Source organism: Pteropus medius, unplaced genomic scaffold (assembly GCF_902729225.1).
Source record: "Pteropus medius unplaced genomic scaffold, Ma_sr-lr_union100, whole genome shotgun sequence".
Taxonomy (NCBI): domain Eukaryota; kingdom Metazoa; phylum Chordata; class Mammalia; order Chiroptera; family Pteropodidae; genus Pteropus; species Pteropus medius.
In genome coordinates this window covers 4414719-4439175 of record NW_024356336.1, presented here as the reverse complement: position 1 = coordinate 4439175, position 24457 = coordinate 4414719, and the positions used below count along the sequence as shown (strand labels likewise).

At 36.2% G+C, this 24457-nt stretch overlaps 1 protein-coding gene and 1 pseudogene across 1 annotated transcript in view; one reads left to right on the top strand and one right to left on the bottom strand.

Annotated features, from left to right (window-relative positions):
* The window catches only part of TTC28 (tetratricopeptide repeat domain 28), a 630275-nt gene that overhangs the window by 409215 nt on the left and 196603 nt on the right, over positions 1 to 24457 (top strand).
* LOC120601949 (cytochrome c oxidase subunit 7A2, mitochondrial-like) lies at positions 706 to 1035 on the bottom strand (annotated as a pseudogene).

Below are 24457 nucleotides of genomic sequence, written 5' to 3'. Positions count from 1 at the left end.
TGTATTATAAAAGGAGAATGGTCTCAAGTTAATGACTTTACTTCCACTATAAGAAACTAGAAAAAAGAGGGCGAATTAAACTCTAAGCAGAAGAAAGGAAATAATAAAGATCAAATCAGAAATCAGTGAAATAGAAAAAAGAAAAATATGAAAAATCAATAAACCCCAAAGCTGGTTAGTTTGAGAAAACCAATAAAATTTATACTCTAGTCAGACTGATCAGGAAAAAAGCAGCGAAGACACAAATTACCACTATCAGGAATGAAAGAGCAGGTATCACTATAAATATCAAAAAGATAAGGGAATGTTATGGTTAAGGCAATTTATAGCAATAAATCTAACACGTTAGATGGAATGGACAAATTTCTTGAAAGATGAAAACTGCCAAAGCTCACTCAGGAATAAATAGATGATGTGGATAGCCTTGTATTTACTAAATAAATAGAATTGATAAGTTGTACTTTATCAAAATAAAAACTTCTGCTTTTTGAAAGACGCTGTTGAGAGAATAAAAAGAAAACAACACAATTTAAAATTTGGCAAAAGAGTTGAACATTTAAACAAAGAATGGCAATGAATAGCAAAAACAACATAAAAAGACACTCAATATCAGTAGTTTGGTTGTTTGTTTGTTCGTTTTGGTGAAGACTGCTTTATTGGTGGCAGTTAGCACACATGAATAAATATTAATCCCCCAAGAAGAATTCAGTTATTTATCAGCTTACTGGTCCATAGAGAGCTGAATGAAACTGAACCAACTGATTGCTGGGAAGGTAACCTGAAGTCAATCCTGCTTCTTGGGAAGGGAAGCCATAGCCAGTTGATATATGGCATATGATGTTCCACCAGCTGTAAGAATCATGGTAGCTCTATACAGGAGGGCATCAGCTATCCTACCTTTTAGATGCACTGGACTTCCTTTATTTTCTGAAGTAGATTTTGTTTCTCTGGAACTTTATTTTCAAACTGCCTACGTGAAGCAATACTTATGGTTTTCTGGGCAATCTGATGAAGAGCCAACAGATTCTGCAGCATCTTGATTTACTGCCCACCAACCGTGACATCAGTAGTTTTTAAATGCAAGTTTAAACCCTGCATACCTATTAGAATGGCTAAAATTAAAAAGACTAATTATGCTAAAATTTGGTGAGGATGTGAAAGAACTGGAACTCCCAAATGCTACTGCTGAGAATGTAAAATTGTACCACCATTTTGGAAAGCAGTTGGTAGTTTCCTAAAAAGTTAAACACATACCTGTTATATGACCCAACCATTTCACTCCTGGGTATTTACCCTAGAGGAAAGAAAGCATATGTCTATACAATGACTTATACATGAATATTCAATCCAGCTTTATGTGTAATAGCCAAAAAACTGGAAACAACCCAAATGTCCATCAATAGGTGAATGGATAAAAGAAGATAACTTTTGGGAATGATGGGATTGTTAACTATATTGCCTGTTGTGTTGGTTTCCCAGGTATATACATATTTCAAAGCTTATCAAATTGTATACTGCAAATATGTGTTATTTATTTTATGTTAGTTACCTCAGTAAATAAATTGCATGCTATTTTGAGTTATCTGTGAAATTCTACCCTTCTTCAGATCATTGTTATACTTCCCCATCATATTTGTGTTTCTGTTGATTCATGGCAGTAAAGTTCATTTATCTCAATTTGAAGAGTCGATTGGAGACATTTCTCCAGGTGAAAGCAGGAATGAGTAATTTGAGATCAAGAAATGAAAATTTGAGGTACCGTTGTTTTTCATTGAGATGCTATGTAGTTGTGAGCTTTATTATGGGATCATTAATGTGCAGACTGTAGTTTAAGGAGCATGGGGTTTGGAGGCAAAGAATTTGTGCTTTTACATTTACTGGCTCTTACTAACTTTGGGTAAATTTATTAACCTTCTAGCTGTAGTTAACACTGCAGGGTTGGGGACCATCATAAACACATTTTTGCCTGGAATCAATTGTTTTAAGCAAAGGAACCTCCTTAAACTAGTTTAAGCTAAAAAAAAATGTAATCACGAGATATAGAGGTATATAATGAATTTTGGTCAGGGAGTTCAGCTGGAGCCTTAGGAGGGACTGGAACCAATGCGAAGTCACTCTCCCATATTTGCCTTTCATCAGGCATTCCCTCCCTCTCTTCCTTGCTTCTGCCCTACTTCTCTTTCCCTCTCTCCTGAGTTCAGAACCTTCTCTTCTCTGTGCACATTGGCCAGACACACAGCCATCCTGAAACATAGCTCTACCGTAGTCTTTAGCTCCCAGAATTGATTGCTAGCTCCTAGTTTTCAGCAGAAACTCTCTAAAGTCCCTGAAGCCTGATAACAAATTCCCCAAAGAGGTCATCTGACTGACTTGGCTGGGTTCTGGTTTCATGGAGGTATAATGAGCCTTGGCTGGAGGGGTGGAGTCATGTGTCCCACTCACTAGGGGCTTTGAGAACAGATTCTTGAGAAGGGCCGCATCAGACAGGCACATTAAAAACTACACGTGCTATATGTAGAATCTTAATATTTTATAGGCCAGTAGTGTCAGCATCACATGAGAGCTGTTGAGAAATGCAGAATCCCAAACACTGTGTTACATGACCTCAGGTGATACACATGTATATTAAAGCTTAAGAAGCACTGCTTAGAGCAGGATTTCTCCACCTTGGCATTGACATATGGGGCTGGATTATTCTTTGTGGTGGTGGTGGTGGGGGGGTGCTTTCCTGTGCCTAGTAGGATGTTTGGCAGCACCCTTGCCCTCTGCCCACTAGCTGCTAGTAGCAACACTCACCCCTGCCCCAGTTGGAAACATGTTTCCAGACATGCCCTGGGGCAAATATCCTGGTTGAGAACCACTGCTATAGAGAATTAAAAGAAATCACATGTAAAGTGTTTTATAAACTATTACTATCTGTACAAATATTAGTCATTCTGATGGGATTTACCCTCCAGAAGCCAAAGGCCATGTAAAAGGGTAGGTTTACTATCAAGATTTAAGTAATTTTTTATTTATTTATGTTAACTTTTATAAGATTCTTATATACTTTATTAATTTATAAAGCTATTTCTTTTTATTTTCCATTTTTCTGATATAGTGATGAAATGTTTATTCACATAGCTATCATGTACACATTAAATCTTGAACTTAGCCACTTGTTTAATTGTATTTGTTTTCTATAAAATACCTGTCATTTAACGGTGAGACTCTTTCAAAGAAATCTCTTTGGGAAGTTCAAACTCTAATCATTCAGGAAGTTCCACTGCTGTGACCAACTGTGGAGATGTAAAAACAGATCAAATCCAGTTCAAATAATTAAGTTCTAATGCACAGATGTTTGAAGCTCATGGAAATGGATTATAAAAATCAGAATCATTATAACTTTTAACAATGAGCAGTAGAAGTAAATATTTTCTCAATTTCAGTTTCTTTTTTTTTTTTTTGGAGAAATAAGCCAAGTATGTTTTCCAAAGGGACTTTGTTGGCTTCACCTAATGTGGTTTAAAAGTTCCTTTTTTACATTCTTAATTTCTTACTTATACTACTATGTAAATTCTGTTCTTAGAGGAAGGAATCTACTATAGTAATAGCATTGAGTAAGCTCTCAATGAATATTTGTGGACTGGAAAGGAGAGACCGAAGAGCAAGCAGACAAGCTGTGATGATACACGAGATGCTGACTCTAGCTGACTGTCCCCATGGAGTGCACCTGCTGTGTTCAGTGTTGTGCTGAGAGCATCTTGATAGAAGGGCCTTCCAGTTCCTGGACATGTTCTCTCCACAAGCTTGACTCTAAGGACATATTAATCAAATCAGTTTTTTTTTTGGTCAGTATATTTAGTGCTTGTCCCTCATTATTAATGGAGTTTTTCATTGTCATAGGCCAAAGAAACATTTTAAAATGTGGATCTATACATATTTTAAAATAAAATGAAAAGATATATGCATAATTTGTTCCCATTTCTAAGGTTTAATATTTGTATTAAGAGGCTGTAAAAGGATCATGCAGATTAGCTGAGACTTTGTTTCCAGCCACTCCCTCTCGGGGTCATCTTGAGCATTAACAATCAGATTTGAAGGTTTCATTTCAACTTAAAATCTTTCACCATAGAAAAGAATTGACTGATACTGTCGTGCATGTCTGAGGATGATGAATATCCCTTTTCTTTCTTGCCCAATAGAAGGTAGCTAGCTGGCTAGCTTCATAACATTTCTTAGTGCCAAATTCAATAACTGGGCTCAGAAATAGTCACTGCTGTGTCTGCGATACAACTTTGTGCTTGTACATTAGGTTTAGTCATTAAAATCTCACATGCAAAAGCAGGAGGAAGTCACTCTCACATGCAGAATGAATTTTGAAGAGGAAATACTTTTACTGTAGCTTCAGACACTAAAGCCACTAAGTGCCAAGGCTTATGTTTTTCTTGTCAGCAAAGGGAGAGGGACTTAAAATCACCTTCAGGTCATGTGGATTTTCTGGGTTACCCACAGTGGCAGCTGTGAACTACACTTAGGATTGTCTCTCTTTTGAAAACATGTGGGTGTTGTGTTCTGCTTTACCTCTCACATCTGGTGATCAGAGCTCAGGGTCAACAGGGGAAATGTCTGACTGTGCATGCAGATTTGCAGTTTGTCCATAAAAGATTTAGTAGTGTTTTTTCAGCCCTCTAGGTCAGGCTTCAACTGCATTAATGCTCATTAAAGAGCAGCAGTTATGTGAACGCATTAATATTGCAAGAAGTGGGTTGTGTCACAGTGGAGAGAGGGGTGTTGGTGAGGGTAAGGGAACAGAATTAGGCTCCTGAGGCAAGATCAATAAAGCATGATTTAATTGCTTCCTGGGTTTGTTATTTCAATAATTTTTATTGAGTAACCATGAGATACCAGCCACTATTCCAGGTGCAAAGGATACAAAGATGAATGAATAGATGTCACCTTTTCCCTCACATACCTGTAGTCCATTATGGTAAAGACACATAGAGTAAATAATCATAACTTGGTAAGTGCTACAGTAGAGGCCTTAAAAGTGGACCCATTTCACAGAGAAAGTAACATTTGAACTGAGTCCTGAAAGATAAATAGGAATTCTTCAGATAAAGATGGAGGAGATAGGGCACTCTAGGCAGAGTAAACAGGATAAGTCTCAGAAGAATGCCAGTTCATGCCACGTTCAGGACATGGCATGCCATTCCAGGGATTTAAATCTAAGACATGTCAAGATGGAGGGAGATAAGACTAGATGAACAGACCGAGGCTGGATTGTGGTGGTGTTTATACCATACTATGGGATTAGACTTCACTCAGTGAGCTAAGCAATGGCAAATTGTCAAAGCCAATTCGTGTCCTAACACTAGTATCTTCAAGTTCAGCCTCACCTAGTCAGTTCCTCACCATGTCAGTCTCTAAAGCAAAGATGGTTTTAGGTTATTAGCCAGTGGAATCCAGAATTAGTTTTGCCATCCTAAACTGTGGTATGCCCAGACTCTCACATGCTCCCTGAGCTCTTTGACAAGACCCTCACTGAATTCTTGTTCACCTGGGCCTTGTGACTATGCTTTTACCTGTTTTCTTAAACAGCTTTCCAGTTCCTAGAACTAGAGCTTGCTTCATTTCAGGCTTCTGCCTCCTTGACTAGAGCCCAGACACTGAGTCTATCTCTTAGAAGCCCACATCCTCAAGCCTAAGTTATTCTTTCCATGTTCCAGCTGCTCGCTGGGATCCTGCTTCAACTGACAGCTTTCCTGGAGCCATACCATTGTCACCTACTTATTGTGAGTGCCTGTTAACTCTTACAGTTGTAGCCAGTCCACCAAGTCATACCTTCTTATACAGCAATACTATCTCAGTCCTCATCTGGATTTGTTGCATCTCTATGGATAGGAATTTTTATTGATAATAGGCCTGTACCCTTCCTTCTTCATTACTGTTAAACTCATTAATTTCTTCTCATCCTAATCTTGGCTATTGTCAGTTTTTTTCTTATTCCTTCTAGCCATTGCATGCTCCAACATATCTGTGGTAAAGACACTCTTAAGGTGGTCCCATGATTCCTGCTGCCTGGAGTTCATACCCTTGTATGACCCTCTTCCCTTGAGTGTGAGCAGGACCTATAACTTGATTCCAAACAATTAGATATGGCAAAAGTGACAGAATGTACATAATTATGTGTGCAAGATTAAATATAAGATTGCAACACCTGCCTTACTGAGTCTCTCTCTTGGGGGCTCTGAGAAAACAAGTAGTCATGTTGGGAAACTTTGTGGCAAAGAACTGCAGGTAGCCTTCAAGAGTTGAGGGCTATCTCCACTGACTGCCAATGAGAAATTGAAGCTCTCAGTCCTATAACTGCAAGGAACTGAATGCTGTCAGCAGCCACAGGAGCAGGGAAGCAGGTCCTTCCTCAGCTGAGTCTCCAAATGAGAACCCAGACTTTGTGGACACTGATTACAGCCTTGCAGAGGACCCAGCTAAACTGTGCCTGGACTCCTGACTCACAGAACTGTGAGATTAAAATGTTTTGTTATTTTATGCTACTAAGTCTGTGGTAATTTTGTTATGCAGCAATAGATAACTAATACAATGTGTCTCACTGGAGGAAAACATGATACAGCAATTAGAGTATCTGTTCTGGTTAAATACTTGACATCTGGTAATTAGATATGTAATTGTGCTTTATTAAACATTTTTTCCTCTCTCTTATGAATATTCCTAAGGAAATGGGAAATTTTTATTTTCTACGAGGAACTGTTTCATCACCTTAATTGTCGAATTCCTGAAACAGGTGTACTAGATAAAGGACACCAGATGGGATCCAGCAGCTGGAAGAGGAAAACTAAAACCACAGAGATTATGTTGAATGTAACCTTGTGTGTAGCAGAAAACAAAGGAAAAACAAATGAATTCTTAAAGATTTTCTTGGAAGTTTTGGGGAAGGTGTTAGTGTCCGAAGTGTAGTAATAAATGGTGCAGGATGAGTATTTGCTGTCAGTTTTGAAAGTGAGACAGTTTACAAATGTTTACTGGCAGAAAATATAAACATTTGTCCACAACATTTAAAAATAGCTCAGTTTCAGAAAAGCATTCTATTTTTTATGCATCATCCTCAAGGTAATTTTACCATTTATTATTAGTTCTTCTGATCTTTAATTATTTAACCTGACTTGACTTGCACAGATGCAAAATTGGCTAATCTCCATTTTATGTAGGAGAAAGAGAGTTAAAAATAACATTTTGTGAACACCTATTGACTACTTTGCTACTTGTTTCACATCTCATATGATCTTCACAGCAGGTCTATGAAATGGTTATTTTTAAATCTTCCTTTTGTTAAATGAGCACACTAAGGTCAGAGAGGTTAAGTAATGTGCCCAAGAGCACACAGCTAAGTCTCAGAGACAAAACATAATTCTGATGACTTTAATAGTGTCTTTCCTTTATAACAGCAGTTCTCAAAGTCTACTCTGTAGACTTCATGGTACTTGATATCCTTTCAAAGAATCCATGAGGTCAAATTATTTTCATAATAATACTGAGATATTACTTAAGTTTTTTTTTTTTTTTAACTGTGTCAATATGTACTGATGGTACAAAAACAATGGTGGGAAAATTGGCTGGTGTTTTAGCCTGAATCTGGGCAGTAGCACCAAACTGTGGTTTGGTGCTAGAAGTCATTATATTTTTCACTACTAAAAACTTGCAGTTAAAAGAAAGAAAAGCCAGTTTCACCTATGTCCTCAATGAAGCAATAAAAACCATTAATTTTATTGAAACCCAAGTACACATCTTTTGAATATTCTGTGTGATCAAATGGATGGTATGTATAAATCACCTCTGCCGCATACCAGCCAGAGGTACTGCGTTTGTCTCAAAGAAAAGCAGTTGGGCAATTGTTTCAGTTGAGCTGCATGGCTGTTTTTTCATGAAACACATTTTTTTACTTGAAAGAATGACTGACAGAAAAACCGTGGTTATCCAGACTTGAATATATGGAGAGATTTATAAAAAATGAATGAAAAAAAAGGAATGAGTGAGCCTATCACTTCAAGGAAAACAGTATTTATTGCCAATTCAAGGTTTCAAGGAAAAATTAGAATTTTTAGAAAGCTCGTATTCACCACTGTGACTGTGAGCTTGACATCTTTCAAATACTTAAAGATTTTTCAGATGAGATTGGTGGTGAGTTTTTGATATTGTATAATGAAATATGTCAGCATTTGGAATACCAGTGAACAGTATTTTCAAATAATCAATGCATGATGTTACAAAGTTAGAGTAGGTTCAAAGTATTTTAATGTAACAGAGTACAAAGAGTTCATTGACATAGTCTCAGATTTCATGTTGCCCCTAACTTTTAAAAAATTACTGCTTAAAAAGTTTTGTTATAGTGTTAAAGAATAATATTCATAATTATCCTTTTTCCAATTTCATATCTCTATGAAGCTGGATTTTATTCCTATATTTTAATCCAAACAATATATTGCTATAGATTGAATACAGAAACAGATATGAAAATCCAGCTATCATCTATTAAGTAAACAGTAAAGGTTAAAAATATATGGTGATGCCACTCTTCGCTATTTTATTGCTGTTTTAGAGAATCTAGTTAGTTTTCATAAAAATATTATATTAACCTGTAATGGGTCTAATATTTAATGAGTAATAAATAAAAATGTTTCATAGTTTAAATTAAATTAAATATTAACTATATTAGATATTGACATGTAAACCCACATAAACAAAAGCTCTTTAGTGTTGTACCTATTAAGGATATAAAGGAGTGCTGAGACCAAAAAGTATTTTTAGAACTGATACTTTATACTCTGTTGTTTCCTGTACATACATCTATCTTCTGAAATGAAAATGAAATGTTATCAGTGGATTGATTAACTTGGTAAGGCACTTTAAAGATGCAAAGTCCTGTCAATAATGATGATCAGCCTGTTTCACCTAAATCCTAACTATTAGCCTCGATTTTGCTATTGAGAAAGAAATTTCTTGATGTTAGGAGATTATATACAATTACCACTTTTCTTCATCACCACAATTCCTTTTTACTAAATGGGGTCCATAAATTAGACTTGACTTGGCTGAACTGATATAAATAGGTATGTGGTGAAACTTGTTTTATAGTCATGTCTGAATTTATTGTTAGATCATTTGTAGATTTCTCTGGTAAGTTATACTTAATTTTAATGGTGCAAACTGTAGACTGTTTTTACTGACCAGTTTATGTAGGTTGTAGTCAAACTCGCCATTGAAATAAATTTTTAGCCTTGCATCCTGGAAGCAATATAAATTGCAGTTGTTAATAACTCCTCTTCCATCTTTCTGGTATAGCGGAGTGGATCTTGGGACCACAGCTTTAGGAGGATGTGCATCTCGTGTAGACATTAACACTCAGCTGTTAGGAGAAATGAGTTTTCTAACTTGGACCTTTTAATGACACCTAATGAATATGGTAGAACTGCCTATGACAAATATTTTGCCAATATCTGAGAGTATTTAATATTTTCTTCACATTACAGCTAAATGTTTTTATTACATGAAGTTTATTTTTTAAAATAATATTTATTGTCATCAGCATCTTTAGTGGACCTCAGGATCAATGACTGCTGTGTTGGTGGAACTTTGTGGAAGCTGCCAGTATCCTTTCTTCCTCAATGACTGCCTCTTGCTTTTTTTTTTTTTTTTTTTAACTTTCCTTTATATGTAAATGAGGCCATGTAAGGCCTATAAATTCAGCTCAATAGTATTACACATAGCAAAGATGACATAAACATAATCTATTCCCTAATGCACCCCACTTTACAACATGTGACTTCTGTGTTACCACATATCTCACTCTACCTTATGGCTAAAGGACAGACTCATTACTGAATTTATGCACTGAAGACTCAGTCCAAGTTCACCTCCCCAAAGGCTTTTCTGACTTTCTATCCTCCCTCACTGAACCCAGTCCAAGCTGAATTGATCACTTCCTCCTTCATGTCCTGACTATATGAATTTTTTTCCAAGTCAGCTATGATAATTACTGCACTTTTTATATACTCTTCAATGACAGGGACCATGTCTCATTCATTCATTCTGCAAATGTTGAGGGCTTCTCTCTCTGTCTTAGTTGCTGTGCCAGCAACAGTGACCCAAAGTACCTGTCCTCTCAGAACTTAGGCATGTATGTCCTCAGCACCTAGGCCCACAGGGTCTGCTATATAGTAAGGGCTTAATAAAAATGTCTTTTGAATGGTATGATGCTTTTCTTTCAGTCTTTTCTGGTATTTAAGTTTTTAGCCAGCTGAAATGTAATGAACCTATATGTTGTACAAGTCTGGCTTTTTTCTCTCTGATTTCAAGACACGTTTTGTTTACAAGAAAAGTTTTAAAAAAAATGCCTTGTATTTGCGCTGTGCCTAATGATGAACAGATCTATTCCCATAATAATTTCATTTGATTCTTAAAGTATCTCCAAGTACAGAAGATGGTTTTGTTCTCATTTTGCACATGGTCAGTAAGATCCTAGTCTTCTGACTTAACCTCATCACACCTATGCTAACAAACATCCTCACACACACATGTGCATGCTTTAAAAAATCATTTTAGAGATTTATCAACTTGATATGAACTTGCTTTTACTTTCTTAGAGAGAAGTGCCATAGCGAGGCCACTGTTGTAGGGAAGAAAATTAATTACCAAATAAGGAGACAAGAAACAAAGAGGGCAGTGGAGGCATTATTTTTTATAGTGAACCCCAGTTAATGTGATCCATCATTGGAATCTCTACCTTTGGTAGTGTGTGAATTGATAGAGCACAGTTGTAGCAGTCATGGATGAGCATGGTGTTTTAGTGTTAGAAGGGACCATGTAGATCATCTGGTCCAGTATCCTTTATACAGCGAGGGAGCCTGAATTATAGAGACTTGAAATGACTTTTCTGAAGTCTCTCAGCTAGTCTAGTGGTAGCCAATCTATAGATCACTTGGTGTGAAAATATGAAACTATAAGAGCAGTGGTTTCTTGGTGTACGCTAAACCTGTTTAACAAGGTTGTGTGTCTGAGAAACCTTTTAATTCAACTAACCTGTTTTGAGTCAGTGGCTATGAAGTAATTTTCCTTGACGGGTCCCAGATGATTCTAATGAGCAATTGCTCTTCCGAATGATTGGAGATTGACTCTCTAATATGTAGAGGATAAGCACCTTTAGTCTAAAGTCTAAGTATGCAATTTTCTGACAAACCTCTGACAAACCCAGTGGCTGAAATTGGTTTCCGGTCTATCAAGTCTTAGAGTCAGTTCCATGTTGACTGCAGCCTTTTTGCATCTTTGAAGGTTTGAAAAAATTTTTTTGATTAGAAGTCAAAATGCTCTATTTTAGAAGACCATGGATTATAACTTGAGTTCATAGGATATTAATTTATGTAGAAAAAAGCATGTTACTATTGTATAAGTGTGGACTATAGATAGCTATGCCTGGTAAGCTAGGGGAGGTCATTTGTGGGTATATGGCTATTTTTATTACTAGATTTCCAGAATCTTTAAACTTCCTTATTCTCTGGATTGTAATATAGAGAAGTTGGAAACTGTTCAGACTCAGAGCTGAGTTTTGAACTCGGTCCTTCTGATTCCTCTAGTGTGGTCCCGTTTTCACCAGCCCACCCTCTAAGTGTGTAGGAATTCGAGCAATCTCTGCCATTTCTGATTTAGTTACATAGTATGTAAATGGATTACCTAATGGCATGTGGAGTTTGTGTGCAGGGCTGGTGAAGGAGAATGATGAGAACCATAGCAGAGCACCATTAGGCTTGACAGATACTAGGTTACTTAGACTTTGGTCATTAAGTAATTAGGATTTGTGGATGTTGGTGGGTGATTCTTGGGAAATCTATGTGTCCTTTATTAATTTAGCAGATATTTAAGCACTTTGCAGCATTTTAAGCAGGTTACAAAATGAAGAGAAGAGACTATACATACACATAATCACACACCTACTACAAGTTCTAGATTTATTGCATCATTTGTATAGGACTCCCATAAGCAAGATGGCAGCACAAAGTAGTCACTCTGCATTAATATTTTTCTAGTCACAGATGCAGCATTGTGTTTCTTTTGCCCATTGGTTGCCTAGGGGGTACATAGTTTCCCAAGATAATCCCCACGCACATCAAGTACTACAGGTTGAGTATCTCCTATTCCACACTCCCCATTTTTACTACCATTATCTATCTATCTTTCTGTCTGTCTATCATCTATCTCCATTTTCAACCACTTTATTGAGGTCGATTGACATACACAAAGATGTACGTATTTATATACAACTTGATGAGTCACACTCTTTTATTTTCAGGGTTTCATCACTGTTCCAGAAGAGCTTACACTTACAATCTGTGTGCTTTATTTAAGTGCATGTTTACAAACATAGGGCACTCCTGGGTTCTCCACCTGACTCTATGTGAGCAAGGCAAACACCTCGATGGAGAGAAAATAGAGAACATTCGTATGTGTCCCTGAACCATGTCTCCACCTTCAGCTTTCCAGTTTCTCTGAGCTCTACATTTGGTTGTTATATTGATGGTTCTGATGCTAAGTTAAGAAAATGCTAAGAAATCTTTTTCTTTTGTACATCTGCTGTGTTCTAGGGGCTCTGCTATAGGTTTACATAGTTAAGAATCTACAAGAGCAGGTATTATTTGGCCTCATTTAATATCCTGAATAACCAGGCTCAGAAGAATAAATAACTTGCCCAAGGTCATGCATATTAAGTAGTAGAGTCAAGATTTTTTCCCACAATCTTTCTGATTCCAAAGGTGGCCCCTTGCCTTTTTCAGTATGCCATGCACCCAAAGATAGTATTTCAGAATCAGTGTGTTTTGAGTATTTTTTTTGGTGGCATGCTATAATGATTTTTAGGATGAATTAACCCATAGTGATTATACTGTCTCACCACAGTGAATAACTATTTATTGAAGGCCTTTTTTTTGGTGCCCCTTTTTGCAGCTACTCAGCCCTCATGAAATCAAGTGACATCCTCTTAAAAAGGCTTAGTGGCTTGTTATTCAAACTCAGAATTTTTCCCATAAAAGTACCACATTCAACTCAGATAATCTCAGTAATAGATAATCCCCAGCTGGGATGGTCTAAATATCATTTACATTTGTAGGATTGCCTTAAATTTACCTTCCTTATATTATCCAGTGTTGAAATGTTAGAATGAATTATCTATCCTGACTAGTCCTTTTTGTCCTTCAGGTTTTACTTCCTTTGCCCCTCCCTCTCTTCTGCCCAGAGTACAGACTCTTCCCCCTTATCTATAACGCGAATCAGTTGCACTTAAATTACTTTTGAGTGCCTGTTTCTTGCAATAGTGCTGAGTAAAGTACTAATGAGTATGGCAACTAGAATATAGTATGGCTCCCAGGGTAAAAACATGTCACTTTTCTTTTTCTGGCTTCCCTGTAGCCAAAATTCGATGACTTTTCAAACCCCTAATGAGAGGACCTATCTCTTTTGTTTATGAAGCTCTAGTGCTGTTTCAGGCAAAATGCAGCTCCCAGGTCTTAAATGATTTAACAGTGGTAATACTAATCAGAGCTCATCTACTACAAGGGACATATTAACCAGATTCGTACATCAGCAGAATAGGCTAAGTTTTCCTTTATGGCCTAGCATCTGAGCAATATGATAAACCAGGTTCTCTTGCACTAGCTCTGGACACTTTTAACTACTGCTTGGGCTAGCACAAATACTGTAATTAGCATCTAATGCTATTAAAATTGAAAGATGATTAGAAAGTAGACCCATTTTGTTCTTTCCCCATAGAGTTAAAGAACAAAAGATCTGAAGGTGCTGTATGACCATAACTTGTGTCGGATCCCACAGTGAACAAATATACAAAGAAATCTGAGGAGGCTAGAACTTTTGTTAACCAAAATCCTCTTAGGTTTTTTTCTTCCTTCTGTAAATGTATGTATTTATCATTACTTACCAGTCTGTGATCACAGGCATTTGTATTTTAAATAGGAATTACTGCAAAGTATCTCACAGCTGACCCAATACTTAACTAGAATAATCATGGGAGTAGATTTTGCAAGCTGGCTTCCAAGGGACTTAGGTGGAATTTTAAAGTAATGTTTTCCTTTAGATCCTAGTACTCATCTCTCTCCCTTTCCCAATTTCCAGAATGTTTGCTCTTTCTTGACATCCCATGGCTATTTAAGGGTTTGTGCAGATAGTCTGCAGTAACCCTCTTCTACTCATTAAGTACTTAAACCTTAGCATGAATCATTGGGGGGAAAATCAATGTTATTTCATGAAAATCAATGTGTTACTTCTTCCAAGGGGGTATTTTCATTTAAGCCTGATTTCTAATGGTAAAATAAATGATTTTGTGACTTGTTAAAGGAACTCATGCATGAGGAAAGGAGAAGGATTTGGGCTTATGTGGGCTCCTTCCCTGATCTAGGAAATTATACTTTCATTTTAGAGTTGGCCTTGCTCTCAAAAGTTTAAATTCAAATGTATTTATCCAATCAACAGTTTTATTCTCTTGTTCATTTAACATGTTCATCTTTGAAAATTCTTGTTTATACAAGCCAAATAGACCAATCATTTACCTGTCTGATATTTTTCTGTGTTAATCTCAATTCCCTCAGTCCTTTGGAAACCACCAGATAGAAGTGTCATTTTATTAAAATTTAATGTCATCTTGACCCTGGAGTATGGGCAGCCAGGCAGAATTATCATCAGGTGTAAATTCTAGTCTAGGCTTCAAGTGCACATGATCTTTTTTGATCTTGTCACATGTATTAATTACTATGCAGCACCACCTTGAACAGAAGTTCTGAGACAATGAGTCTTAGAAATCTGAGGATATTTATAAGGATAAATATCCAGCTCTACCACAGAGAAGTAAATGAAGTTGAGTAGAGTCATTTCTATGTGTGCGTATGTTTCTGGCATTAAAATAAAAGAGAGTCTCTTCATCTTTACTGTATTCATCTACGAGCTTTAAATCCTGTTTCAGTCTGAGTGGGAGCACAGAAACATGAAAACACTATAGATAATATTTCACAAGGATCCTTATGATGGAGATAAGGTCAAAGTGAGTTGGTTGTATTCTCTCTACTAAGGTCATATTTTACCTAGAACACAAATTAGTTTTAGGCATTTGGTCTGAAATCCAAGAGATTGAATAAATAATACACAGTTTTAAGAGAAGGGTAGGGAAAATGCAAGTAATAAAGTAGTATTATTTAAGGGTTTGTGCAGATAGTCTGCAGTAACCCTCTTCTACTCATCATGTACTTAAACCTTAGCATGAATCCCTGCTACCAGGAATCCTTATCATTTAGGCACTTAATTTTCTTTGAGAGTGTAAATAAATTGCCATGATTTTCCTGTGTTCCCTGTAGTGTCTAGCATTTATGAGTATTTAATAAATTTTTATTGATTAATATCTCAAATGATATTTGGCTGCATCTGAGGGCAATTCTGATATACTTATTCATTGCGTTCCTTGCCTCAAGCCAAGTTCGGTGTGGCAGGGTAGTAATTTCTCAGAGTGATGAGTCAGGCTAGTGTTCATTATATTGGACATGTGGAGTAGGAGGAGCACGGGCTTCAGAGTTAGACCTGGATTTGAATTATCGTTCTACTGCGGTCTGGAAAATGGGGATGAGTCCACTTTTCTTGTAGGATTTATATGAGAATAGAACTAATGCATATAAAGGACCAGGCATGGCAGAGGCTCCTGATATTAGCTATTACTAATACCTTTTAGACAGAGATACTGAATCCATGTGGGCACCAGAGTAAGCAGTTTGGCCTACTCTCAGTGGTACTTATAGTGTGCATGTCGGCTAATGTCCCATCACAATGTACCAAGTCCTGATAGTCACCAAGTTTAATTCAGCACATTTTAATGAACACTTTTGAATCCTATGAGAGAAGTGAGTAGGATATCTTTCCCTGGAGGAGCTTGTAGTTTAATCAGAGCTACATAGGACTAACTGCTTGCTGAGCTCTATGCAATAGGGATATGCTCTGATGTTCAGAAGAGAGAGAGAGATTGCCCTTTTGGGGAGGGGGAAGTCCAGATGAATTTTATGAAAGAGTTGGTAGTTGAGAAGAGTCATGAAGAATGGGTGAAGTTATGACAGGCAGAATTAAGTATGAGAAGTGAGATCAAGGTATTAAAAATAAAACAAGGAATAAACTTTTTTCTTTTTTGGCACGATAACATAATCAGAAGAACTTTTGAAGGAACAATATCAATCTCCTTACGATGGGTGAGGCAGAGATGACATAAACAGCAGTGCTTCTGGGAGTGTCAGTCCTGAGGCTGAGTTTAGCATCTTTATTGGAAAAGGAGATGAATGCTCATCAAATTTATGAATAGCACAGAATTGTATTGCAATGGGTTAGTCTATAGTGTAAGTAGGTAGGAGAAGGGTCTGGGGCTGGGAGATAGGATTAGGCTTTAAAAAGCTTCTACAAGTTAAACTCTTGATGATCATAGTCATATAGAATGGCATTTCATAGAGATCAAAGAATTAGCAGTTTAATTATGCCATTAAAATAAACTAGCCAAGCCTAGCTGGATAGAGGAACGCATAAAAATTCATGGAACTTGACCTGGAAATTGTCACACCTCCTGTTATATGAGTACAGTCAGTCATTGGGGACTTTGGGGCCATTCTAAGACTTAGGATTCCTAAACAAATGTGAAAAACCTTTACAGGTTACAGTAAAAATAGCTACTATTTATTGAGTGTGTACTATTTTATTGTGGCAAATAATGGTTAACATTTATTGAATATTTGCTTGGTGCAGGCCTAAAGATAGGTATTATCTTTTAGCTCCCAATAGTCTTTCAAGGTAGCTCTTCATTCCTATTTTACAAAGAAAGTAGCTGAAGCTCTGGAAGGTTCATTAACTTGCCTGTGGGCCTAAGTGAAAAAGCCACAATGCCCCACTGGCTGTCTCAAAGTCCTGTTCGCCTCACTTTACCATGTTGTCACCAAAAAAAAAAATACAGATATGCACAAAAAAGTATAGAAAATGAAATCTGCAGAACGATGTATGCAGTATGTTTCTATTTATGTAAAATTTGGAAAACATGCAAAAACACTAACAATTTTTATGGATTCATAATACATAGTAATAGTATCAGATGTTCATGGGAGTGCTAAACACTAAATTCAGGATAATGGTTACTCTGGAAAGAGAAGGAGGGAGTAAACCATAGCTATGTTTATTTTCTTTAAAAAGAAAAGGAAAAACTTGAGGCAAATATTAAGATTTGCCAAAGCTGAGTTCTAGGTACTCATTATATTATTTTTCATACTTCTCACTGAAAAATTTTAGAAGTTAAAAACAAGAAGAAAAAAGGGCCTAAATTACCACATAGAAAGCTTTGATGGCACTTGCATTGGAAGGAATAGGTAGAGCATGCACCTCTGAAGTCCCTCTTGGACAGCTGTAAAACTCGTGGTTCTCTGATGACAAGCTCCCTGCTAGTTTGACATCTTTATAGCTTTATAAATCTAAGGTATAGAATGATGTTGCAAAGGAAATTTTATCTATCCTCATTTCTCATTTTTAAACTATTGAATTAAAGCAGGATTTTGAACTTTCTGAATCTATTTAGTATGGTATTTTGAAAAGAGCCAGGGCTCTGTGAAATCAGCCTGACCAAATCTGAATCCTAGCCCTGCCACATAAAAACCATGAGTCTGAGGACAAGTGACTAAACCCTCTGAGCCTCTGCTTCTTTTGCGAAATGAGGAAAACACTATCTCATAGGATCATTGTGGGGTTAAGGATGACATGTATAAAGGGTTGAGCACATAATAGGTACTCATGGTAGGTTATTTCATTTGGCCTCTGAAGCCCTATACAAATACTAATTCCATGAACTTCTATGTCCCAAATATTTCTTGTATCTGCATACTTCTTTCTAGTCTCAGGGCCATCACCCCTCTCTGGCTGCATTCGTTTCTCACCTAGACTTGTTAAACAGCTTCCTAGCTGGCACCCTTCCAGGTTTACTGCTTCCTGTAGTTAGATCTTTCAGAAACCCAAGTCAGACCACACCCTTTTCTTGCCTTTTTCAGCCTTTCATGCTCCCTGTTGGGTGCTCACCAGGCTGTCCCTGCCATACTCTGTCATCTTCTTTCTCACTGCTGTCAGTTGTATTCCTTGCCTCACCCATACTGGTTTTTGCAGTAACTTGAAAATTCCATATGCTCTTGCTTCTTGCTTCTTGTCCTCCTCCCCCTGCACCTTGCCTCACTTTACCTTTCTAATTCTCGTACATTCTTCAGGGTTTTTCCCCTATTCTTTTAAATTGAGGCATGATTGACTTAAATTAGTTTCAGGTATACAACATAATGATTTGATATTTGTATATATTACGAAATGATCATTGTTTAAGTCTAATTAACATCCATCACCACAGTTACAAATTTTTTTCTTGTGATGAGAACTTTAAAGATATACTTTCTTAGCAACTTTCAAATATGCAGTGCAATATTATAGTCACCATACTGTACATTATATCCCAAATTATTTATTTTCTAACAATGACTATTTTCTAACAAGAAGTTTGTACCTTTTGACTTTCTTCATCCATTTTACGCAACACCCCACCACCACCTCTGGGAACCACCCATCTATTTTCTGTATCTATGAGCTTAGTTTTATTGTTTTTAGAGCCCACATACAAGTGAGATTATACAGTATTTGTCTTACTCTGTCTGACTTATTTCGCTTAGCATATTGCCCTTAAGGCCCATCACTGTTGTCGCAAATTGTAAGGTTTTCTTCTTTTTTATGCCTGAAAATATTCTAGTATGTGTGTGTATGTATATATACTATGCATATCACATGTTCTATATCCTTTTATGCATCAAAGGACACTTAAGTCGCTTCTATGTCTTGATATTGTAAATAATGCTTCAGTGAACATGGGGGTGCATATATCTTTTTGAGTTAGTGTTTTTGTTTTCTGCAGATAAATGTCTACGAATGGAATTGCTGAATGACACGGTAGTTCTATTTTTAATTTTTTGAGGAACCTCCATATTGTTTTCTGTAGTGGCTGTACTAATTTACATTCCCAACAACAATGCACAAAAGTTCCCTTTTCTCCACATCCTTACCAACACTAGTTTCTTTTCTCTTTGTTAGTAGCCATTCTAACAAGTGTGAGGTGATATCTCATTGTGGTTTTGATTTACATTTCCCTGATGATTAGCGACATCAAATACTTTTCTGTGTACTTGTTTTGGCACAGGCTTCATTTTAAATCTAGTTTCTCAGGGAGGTCATCACTGATCCCAACCTGAGGTTAGATCTTGCTTTTTTTGCCTCTTCCCCTGCATTTCCCCAGTCTTCATCAAACATTGTATTGTAATTTCTTGTTTGAAATCTGTGCTAGGCTCACACTCTTCATAAAAGCAGAGTGCATCAATTGGTATATCTCCAACCTAGCTGGCAAATAATAGGTACTCAAAAAATATTGGTTTGGTTGTTAGACTGAATTTCGAGATCGATCAAATGTTGCTCTTATACCTTACTCACTGTGTGCCCTTGGCTAAATGATCCTACTGACCCTCGGTTTTCCAACTGTTGAAGTGGGATAACACCATCCAGCTCTAGTTGTGAGCCAATGTATGTACACTGCCAGCACATAGTAGATGCTGAATGAAAACTATTTTTCCTTTATAAATGGATAAGCTAGAAGATAGAGATTTACAAGAAATATAATTGTGCTTTTAAAAATAAAAACAAAAATATTACTTCTCTAGTAACACACAACATGACTTTCTAGTTGTAAATCAGGTAGAGCAAGTCTCTGAGAACCTATTTGTCAGCTGCTTATCTCAGCAGAGTTTGGTGATCTTATTCCTACCTAGTGGCAGCCCTAGGCCACATCCAGCCTTCTAACCAGCCACTTTGTTTATATTGCTCCTTAATTGCTAGTTGGAGATGGAGTGTTTAAGACTGCATTACACCCCTTTGTTTGTTACCCTTTTTGGGCCATAAATGCCCTCCCATTGGCTCTTAAATTCTCAAAGAAGCTGTCTTCCTAGTCCTGTAATTTGAAACGCAGTTCTAAACTATCTTTTTCCAGGCTTGGTGTCTGATCTCTGTGGCTAGGATTTAGAACTGCCTTGCAAAAGGGAGCCAAGTACCAACATTATGTCTGACCTCATTTGGTCTTAATTTATTATTTCAAGACTGTTCTTTTTAATTTAGATTTAATTAGACTAGAATTTTGAAAAGGCAAAAAACTTTTTGAATCGTAAATTAGTACATGCTGCTGTAGAAAATTTAGAAAGCAGTGATCAAAAGGCAAACAAAAATGACATGTCTTCTCATTTCCCATCTGCAAGTGCTGTTAATATTTTGTATGTTTTTTCAGTCTTTGTCCTTTTCCTCAAAAATAAAGTTCATTTTATTTTTAATTTTCTTAATCAATATTTATAGACATGGTATACAGAAATAACAAATGTCATTTATAGTATTAAATGCTCCAGTCAAAAGACATAGTGTGGCTGAATGGGTAAGAAAAAAAGGCCCTTACATATGCTCCCTTACAGGAGACTAATTTCAGATCAAAAGATACACACAGACTGAAAGTAAAGGAATAGGAAGATATATTTCATGAAAACGGAAACAAAAAAGCTGAGGTAGCAATACTTATAACCAGACAAAATACACTTTAAAACAAAGGCTATAACAAGAGACAAGGACCCAACAATTTCACTTCTGGGTATTTATCCGAAGAAACCTAAAACACTAATTCAAAAGGATATATGCATCCATATGTTCATTGCAGCATTAATTGCAATAGTCAAGATATAGAAGCAACTTAAGTGTCCATCAATAGATGAATAAAGAAGTGGTACATATATACAATGGAGTATTACTCAGCCATAAAAAAAAGAATGTAAACTTGCAATCTGTAACAACATGGATGGACCTAGATAGAGGGTATTATGTTAAGTGAAATATGTCAGATGAGAAAGACAAATACTATATGGTTTCACTTATATATGGAATCTTAAAAAAATAAATAAATGAACAAACAAAACAGAAACAAAACCATAGATACAGAGAACATTTTGATGGTTGCCAGATAGGAGGATAGGTTGAGTAGATGAGTGAAGTGGGGAAGGGATTAAGAGGTACAAAATAGTCATGGGGAATGTAAGGTATAGCATAGGGAATGTAGTCACTAATATTGTAATAACTATGTATGATGTCAGGTGAGTACTAGATTTATCAGGGTGATCACTTTGTAAGTTATGTAAATGCCTAATCATTATGTTGTACATCTGAAGCTAATATAATATTGTATTTTTCAACTATAATTGAAAAATTAAAAATTAAAAAAATCAAAACATACAAACAAAAAATGTCATTCATAGTTTCATGACTCGAAGATAATTCTGTTGATATTTTTTAAAGTTAAATGTATATAAATAATACACAGATTCTCATGGTAAATTTTTTAAATATTGTAGATAAAATGAATGTACTCTTTGTTCCTCCCCCATTCTGCCCCTCATCCACCCAGAATAACATTTTAGTGCATTTAGTGTGTATCCCTCCTAAGGGGCAGAGAGGGGAACAGTGTATAGAGGCCAGAGATACTACTAAACTCATCCAGGGCATAGGACAGCCCTGCCCTCCAAGAACTATCTGGCCCAAAATATCAGAAGTGCCAAGGTTGATACACCTGCTTCCTCATTTTGTTCTATGAATATGTACGCACACAATTTAGTTTTATGTTTTTTAAATATAGGTAGCATCATACTTTATTTTTTTGTCTTTTGTTTTTTGCTGTTAATGATATGCCTTAGAGATATCTCCAACTCAGTTTAATATACTGTTGACTGTTGAACAACATGGGGATAGGGGCACCGACCCTCCCCCATATAGTCAAAAATTTGTGTATAACTTTTGACTTCTCCAAAACTTAACTACTAATAGCTTAATTGATAACATAAATAGTCAATTAACACATATGTTGTGTATGTATTGTATACTGTAGTTTTAAAATAAAGTAAGCTAGAGAAGATAAACTATTAAGAAAATCATAAGGAAAATTAGAGTATTAAAAAAAATTCACATATAAGTGGACCTGCGTGGTTCAACCTCATGTTGTTCAAGGGTCAACTGTAGTTCTACTTTATTCCTTTTATGCATGGTATTCCATATATGGTTTTGCTATAGTTTATTTAATCAGTCCTCTATATAATCATTTAGGCTATTTCTGATATTTTTCATTATCTTTCTACCTGGTTTTTTGTGTGTATTTCTTTAGAGGATATATTTAGAAATAGAATTGCTGGGTTGCAAGGTATTACTCTTGTTTCTGGTAATATGTAAAAAACGATAGATTGGAATTGCATTTATATACAATATATCTAACCACTTTTTAAATTTAATATTTTTCATGGCTCTGACAGAGACCGGTTTATCAAATCTGTTTTCTCTTTTATCTGAATCCATGACTAGACTACATATTCTGACCTCCTTTGTAATGGCCTGTGACTCAGTTCTAGACTACAGAATGTGAGTGGAAGTGATTTTTGTTACTTCTAGATCTGGCCCATAAAACACTCCTAGTAGTGATCACCCACGCTCTTTCCAAACTGCAAAGTAAGGGTAACTTTGGACTCTAAGGGTAACTTTGGAAGTACACAGTGAAAATGGCAGAGCTGCTGACAGCTGGGGTCTCTGAATGCCTGCGTGGAACAGGGCCTTATCTCTACCCCATTCTGCCTCTGCCAATTTGGCACCACCTTGGACTGTCGCATGAACAATAAATAAACTTTTTTATGTTAAGTCAGATAAGTTTCGGTGTTCATTACAACAGCTAGCATTATTCTAGAGTGAACTTTTTTGTTTGAATGTTTTGAAAACACTACTTTAAATAATTATGTGGGATCTCACAATACTGTATCATAATTTATTTAACCATTCTGCTGTTACTCAGCATTTATGTAATTTTTCCATGTTTATAATTTTGTCTTATAATGTCCTAACAACTTATTTACAAAAGTCTTCATTTAACTTTCTCATTATTTTGTTTATATAGGAAAGTGGTTCTCAACTGGGAAAGATTTTCTCCCTTGGCATTTGACACTATCTAGAGACATGTTTGGTTGTCACAACTTGATGGTGTTGGGGGGCCCTGCTACTGACATCTTGTTGGTAGTGGTCAGGGATGCTGCTAAACATTCTATAGTACATAGGACAGCTCCCTCACAACAAAGAATTATCCAGCCCAAAATCATGCCAAAGTTGAAAATGCCTGGTCTTGAGTCTAGAAGGAAAATTACTGTATCAAAGGACATTTTTAGGACTTTTGATTTGTTTGTCAGGTTGCTTTTCAGAAAGGCTTCACCAGGTTATATTCCTACCAGCAGTGTATGAGAGTACCCACCTCACTCCATTCTCACCAATAAGGTGAGAGTTTGTTTTAAAATTATTTTTCTACACTTCACTATTTGAAATAGACTCTTGTGTGTCTTGGCGTGTGTGTGTGTGTGTGTGTGTGTGTGTGTGTGTGTGTTCCTTTAATAAGGGATGATTTTCTTCCTGTTTTTTACATTCTTTTGGTGAATTGTATGTTCTTTCCTTCCTTATTGTGGCAGATTTTTTTTTCAGGAATTTTTTTTTTTTTTTGCCTTTAAATTTCTTTATGATGCTTGCCATGTTTTTGACATAAAGAAATTAAACATTTTTAGACAGTTGTATCTTTTGATTTTATTCTTTGGTATTTCTATTATTTTTAGGCTTAGGATGTCCTTCTCCATTCAGAGATTAAGGATTCATCAATATTTTCTTCTAGTTTTGTTTGTTGTATTTTTTGTTTAACCTTTTTTATGTCTGATTTATTTTGAAGAATTGTATATTTTTAATGAAATATTTCATCTCCATTTACTTGATAATCCTTTATTTCTCCATTGATCTTATAAACAGGATTTTTAAAGAAGCCTTTAATGTAATTTGAAAAAATAAACTTGCCTTGAAATATGTTTCTTATGATTAAAAATTTAACACAAATATGAACCATGGCTTAGAATCAGGAAATGAAGCAGATGTTTAGAAAACAACGAATATGCCAGGAGGTCTGGGTTGTAAGAAGGGAAATAATAGTAAAAAAAGAAGGTTGGAATCACGTTGTGAAAAGCATTACTTGCTAAGCCTAGGGGTTGGATTAGTATGCACTGGGAAGTCATCAAAGGTTTTTAAGCAAAAGAATGGCATAATCAGAGCTATGCTTTAGGGAAATTAATAGAGTAGTAGAATGGAGGGGGTAGAGGCCAGAAGACCTCTTAAGCTGTTAGCAATGCAGGTGGGAGATAAAACAGCCCAGAGTGGGAAAGGTCTAAAGTAAGAACAGGAGTCTCAAAAAGCATTGAGTCAGTACTGCAAATGAATGAAG